The sequence below is a fragment of the Paroedura picta genome, chromosome 3, assembly GCF_049243985.1.
Source record: "Paroedura picta isolate Pp20150507F chromosome 3, Ppicta_v3.0, whole genome shotgun sequence".
NCBI lineage: Eukaryota > Metazoa > Chordata > Lepidosauria > Squamata > Gekkonidae > Paroedura > Paroedura picta.
The window spans coordinates 76,379,991-76,386,067 of NC_135371.1; the positions used below are offsets into that span (position 1 = coordinate 76,379,991).

General features: G+C 44.3%; 1 protein-coding gene across 4 annotated transcripts in view; it reads right to left on the reverse strand.

The window, feature by feature from the left end:
- GALNT10 (polypeptide N-acetylgalactosaminyltransferase 10) overlaps positions 1–6,077 on the reverse strand; it is a 150,179-nt gene that overhangs the window by 116,443 nt on the left and 27,659 nt on the right. The gene's annotated exons all lie outside the window — the stretch shown is intronic.

Consider the following 6,077-nt stretch of genomic DNA (forward strand, 5'->3'; position numbering starts at 1 on the left):
GAACTGGAGAATGGAACAACCCAAGATGTCTTCTGCCTCTGTGGGGAGAAAGAGTCTTACGCTCCGCCACCTCCAACTGGCTGCAGATTCCTGGCCCCAGAGAAGCGTGTCAGGCCTCAACAAGGGCCAGAGCCTTCTCGGTTCTCCCCCCCCACACACACACACACACCTGGTGGAATGAGCTCCCTGTGGAGAACAGAGCCCTGCCTGAACTTCCACAGTTCCGCAGGGCCTGCAAGAGGGAACTCTTTTACCAGGCATTCGCTTGAGGCCAACCAACTCAGAACACCTGCTGGTCCCCCCTGAAATAATTAACCTCCCAATGTTACTGTTAATTGTTATTTATATTATAAATGTGGTATTGTAATCTTTTGATGCTTTACTGAAAGTTGCTTTGTTGATGTTGATGTTACAGTCCGTATAACGTTCCATGTAAGTTATAGAATGTTCAATGTAAACCACCCAGAGCTGCAAAGAAATGGGCGATATAGAAATTTAAATAAGTAAGTAAGTAAATAAAAATCCAAGGTTTAGGCTTCATAGTCTTAATGCAAAAGCCTTAGAGCCATATAATCTTTACAATACATTTATACTCCATTGAAAGTTTGCTGAATCTGATTTTTGGAAGGTATGATCATTCACCAGGAAATAAAGTTGTCTGTTGTTGAAAAGAAACAAATCGTGGACAGAGGGTAGCAATAGGAGAAAGAACTGACCGCCGACAACTTACCTGTGGAGTCCTATAGGGAGCTGTCCTCTCTCCTATCCTATTCAACATCTTTATGCGCCCTCTTGCACAACTGGTATGGAAGTTTGGACTGAGTTGCCATCAATATGCAGATGACACCCAGCTCCTACTCCTGATGGATGGCCGCCCTGACTCTCCCCCAGAAGCATTAGCCAGCTGCCTAGAAGCAGTGACGAGATGGCTCAAGCAGAGTCGTCTGAAGCTCAATCCTTCAAAGACGGAGGTCCTGTGGCTGGGTAGGAAGGGTCCATGTGAGGAAGCGCGCCTGCCTACCCTGGATGGTGTGCAGCTCTCTACGGCTCACTCCGCCAAGAATCTAGGCGTGATTCTGAACACTTTCCTCACAATGGAAGCCCAGATCACAAAGGTAGCACGGCTGACATTCTACCACCTCCACCAAGCCAAGCTACTAGCGCCCTACCTGGCCCCGGAACACCTAGCCACAGTGATCCATGCGACGGTCACCTCTAGGCTGGATTTTTGTAACTCGCTCTACGCAGGCCTGCCCTTAGTCTTGACCCGGAAGCTACAGCTGGTTCAAAATGCAGCGGCCAGGATCCTCACTGCAACACCGTAGAGGTCCCCCATCCGGCCCATTCTCCATCAACTGCAGTGGTTGCCAGTTGAATTCCGGATCAGACTAAAGGTTCTGGTAATTACCTTCAAGGCCATACGCGGTCAGGGCCCAGTGTACCTGAGGGATCGCCTCCCTGCCTACGCCCCCAAAAGAGCCCTGCGCTCCACTGCTACCAACCAGCTAAAGGTCCCTGACCCTAAAGAAGTCTGCCTGGTCTCAACCAGGGCCAAAGCATTCCCTGTTCTGGCCCCCACCTGGTGGAACGAGCTCCCGGAGAAGATCAGGGCCCTGACGGAGCTTAAACAGTTCCGCAGGGCCTGCAAGGAGGAGCTCTTCCGCCAGGCATTCGGTTGAGACCAGATATATATAACCAACAGCGACCAAAGGACCCCTGCTCCCCGCCCCCCTCAGAACACCACCTATACACTCTGGACCTGTTGTATGTTGCAACGTTGTATTGTTTATTGGTTACACAATTATAATGTTATATGTTTACAATTATGTTATTATTGCACCGTTACCCAAATGTTTTATAAGACTGTTCCATGTACTGTTCTTGTGTTATTATGTAAACCGCCCTGAGCCCCCAGGGAGGGCGGTATATAAATATAATAAATGAATAAATAAACAAACAAACAAACAAACAAATAAATAATAAAACCACACGTGTGATTTAGTTTCTATGAAAAGATCCATGCTGTATGCTTTAATGAAGCACCATTAAATGGACTTAATTAACCAGAACAAAGATTCTTCCTCAGCATGGTTTAAAGTTTCCCATTCCACTTCTGTATTGATACAGATGATGAGAGGAAGAAAATGATATCCCTACTAATAGAAACTGGCTAGTAAGCTCAGTCACTATTTCTGCTCACCACAAAGCCCAGTCACTATTTCTGCTCACTGAAGTTCTCTACTGTGCACAGAGGGGGGTTGCACAAGAAGCAGGGATTTCATATCCACTGCTTTATTGTCTATATCAGCGGCAAAAAAAAAGGTATCTTGGAGGGATTCTTGTGCAGTATATGAGTAATTTTGAATTGAGCCACTACAGTTTCAAAGATGAATAGGTCATAACTTTCACGTTCTTAAAAAATAAAGAGATAATTTTGACTGTTTAGTTAACAGCCCTTTGAAATAGATACAGAACATTCAATTTAGCAGGCTTGCCCCCCATAGAGAGAATCAGATATTTGTAAATATAGAAAAGTTGAGCAGCTGGGAAGGTGGACACTCAAGCAGGAAGCATTTCACTATCAGGGGAATGTAGAAAGCAATATACAGCAGTGTCCCAGTATTCAATTTCAAGGAATTTACCATTGGCCTTATTGTATCTCTTGGTACTATAACTTCATTTTGGCCCTTAAAATGCAGGAGTCACCTCTAGAAGAGATCCTTGATGTCAGGTAGCAGACTGACTCAACCAGGTCAGTGTTTTTAATCCCTACATGTACAGGAACCCAATTGGTTAAGTGTGACAGGAAGAAGCTAGACATATCCAAGGCAGATACTGAATTATGGGAGTCAGTGTACAATACACACTTGTCCAGGAACTTGATAGAGTTCAAATTACGTTTGGCCATATATATACAAATAACTCAGAAGTGTCAAAAAGAATGGACAGAGGTTCAGAGATGACATCTGCAAGTTCTTATAGTACTCTTGGATGCAATTCATCTGGCCCAGAAGACTTTGTTTCATTTAAAGAAAGTAGGTGTTTGTGGACTGCCCCCACATTGATCCTAGGCCACCATTCGCATCCCCCCTGTGGTGTTACGTTTTTTCCATACTGAGCACTATTTCCCTCACAGAAGAAGACTGAGGTGAAATAGGAATTAAGCAGTTTAAGGCCTCTCTTCATCATGTTATAATTTCACTTTCTTGTCCTCACAGTGGTCCTAACCTTTTTATTACTTGAAATATATCTAAAGAAGCCTTTTTTGTTATGTTTAGCACTTCTTGCTAGCCTAAGCACATATTGAGCTTTAGTTTTTCTAACACTCTCCCTACAATAATTAGTTATTTATTTATACTCATCCTTGGTAATAAGGCCTGCCTTCCATTTCCTAAATGACTCTTTTCTATTCCTCAAATCATTTGACAGCTGCTTATGGAGCTACTTTGGCTTCCTTAGGCTCCTTCCATTTTTTCTTCTCAAGGGAATTTTGTGATTAAGCCTTCAGTATTTCACTTTTAAGAAAATCCCAACCTTCTTGGACTCCCATCTCTTTAAGTCTTTCTGACCACGGGACTCTAACCAACAAACCCTGAATGTTAAAATCTAGTTTCCTGCAGTCCAATCTATACATCCAACTATGTAAAGGTTTTCTCTTTCCCACAATTGAGAATTCCAAAGCACATGGTCACTGCTACCAAGTGTGCCCACTACTTCCACCTCATCTACCAGTTCTTCCCTACTGATGAGAAGCAAGTCTAAAATAGCAGAGCCCCTGGTTCCCCTCTCTACTTTTTGGGAAATGAAGCTGTCAGCAAAACAAGTTACGAAGTTAATGGAGCTTGTATTTTTAGCAGAGTTGATCTTCCAAGAGATATCCAGGTAACTGAAGTCTCTCATGACCACTGTATCCCCCCTCTTTGAGAATCCTGTAATTTGGTCTAGGAGTATCGCATTCAAGGAGCCATAGGGTAAGAGCTAAAGGACTCTTGTCTGTAGGCTCATTGCCGGAGGATCAAGCTGAAAGATTGAGTGAAGTGTAGGACTGTTTGAAAGCATTTCAGATTAATCAAAGTGGCATGAAGACTGAAGAATCTTAGGTAGTGAAATGTACCATCTGAGGAATGAATGTTTACTTACCTTGGTGGGACAGTTTTTACAAATGCAGAAAGTGTAAATTAGTGGCTCTGCTAGAGGAGAAAGTCAGGGGATTAGAGAGAAGATTGAATATGCTGCAGGAGGAGTGAAATCTATCAAATCAAAATCAGGAGCACCTAACACAGGAGAGTAATAAATAAAGGATGTTACACATAGGAGTAGAAGAGTGAGGAGAAGGTCTGACCCACTGATGCTCAGCAAACAGTTACAGGATCTTCCTGAAAATGTTGATTCAGGAACACAGGAGCATGTGCAATTCCCCATGAAGAGCAAGCCCCAACGAAGACCAGCAAAAAAGTCACAGGCCCCTACAGGTGAGAGTTCTAAGTCTTCTCCCCCGACAACCACATGAAGCATAGCAAACACTTCACCAGTTCCCACAGGTAAGAGTTCTAGGTCTGCTCCCAAGGGTACAAAGAAACGGGTACTGGTAATTGGGGATTCCCTGCTGAGAGGTGTAGAGGCCGAAGTGTGTAGACCAGACTTGCTGTCTTCAGAGGTCTGCTGCCTACCTGGTGCACACATAAAGGAAGTGCCAGGACAGCTGGAAAGGCTCATCAACCCCACAGATCATTATCCCTTTCTTCTCATCCATGTAGGAACAAATAATACTGCCCAGCAGAGTATGGAACATATTAAGGAAGACTTTGTGGATCTGGGAAGAAAGGTAAAAGACCTAGGAGAACAGGTTGTGTTTTCATCCTGTAAGTGGTCGTGGCTTAGGAAGAAAGACAAAAATCATACAAATAAATGACTGGCTATGTCACTGGTGTCGTTCGGAAGGGTTTGGATTTCTTGATCATAGAATCATAGAGTTCGAAGGGGCCATACAGGCCATCTAGTCCAACCCCCTACTCAACGCAGGATCTGCTCCCAAGGGTACAAAGGATCATGGTCTAAAATATCAATATGAAGGATCATGGTCTAAGATGTCATTAAGACCAGGATTATGGTCTAAGACAGTGGTCCCCAACCTTTTTATCACTGGGGACCACTCAACGCTTGACAATTTTACTGAAGCCCGGTGGGGGGGTAGTTTACTCCTCTACACTCAACCACTGTTGTAACGCTCTCTGATCGCTATGGTAATGTTTAAACATCCCTTCAAAATAAGATACAGACACGCCACAACAATGAACACAAGAAACATTTCATTTTCATGGAAATTTTAACTCATGACAATAACAAATCAATGGGAACCCTGAGCTTGTTTCTCTGCAACGAGATAGTCCCATCTGAGAGTGATGGGAGACAATGACACCCGAAGTGTGTTGTAAAGCAGTGGTCCCCAACCTTTTTATCACCGGGGACCACTCAATGCTTGACAATTTTACTGAGGCCCGGTGTGGGGGGGGTAGTTTACTCCTCTACTCTCAACCACTGCCCTAACGCTCTCTGATCGCTATGGTAATGTTTAAACATCCCTTCAAAATAAGATACAGACATGCCACAGCAATGAACATAAGGAACATTTTATTTTCATGGAAATTTTAACTCATGAAAATGAAAAATCAATGGGAACCCTGAGCTTGTTTCTCTGCAACGAGATAGTCCCATCTGGGAGTGATGGGAGACAATGACACCCAAAGTGTGTTGTAAAGGGCCGGGGGGGAGATGAAGTAAAGGGCCGGGGGGGGGAAGGTGTCCTTCGCAGCCCACCTCCAATTAGTCGACGGACCACATGTGGTCCGCAGCCCACAGGTTGGGGATCGCTAGTCTAAGATGTCAATATGAGGGGCTACTATCAGGAAATGGTGTACACCTCACACAGGATGGAAAAAGTATTTTGGGAGAACCCTTGCAAAGGGGCCATACAGGCCATCTAGTCCAACCCCCTGCTCAACGCAAGATCAGCCCTAAGCATCCCAAAGCATCCAAGAAAAGTGTGTATCCAGCCTTTGCTTGAAGACTGTCACTGA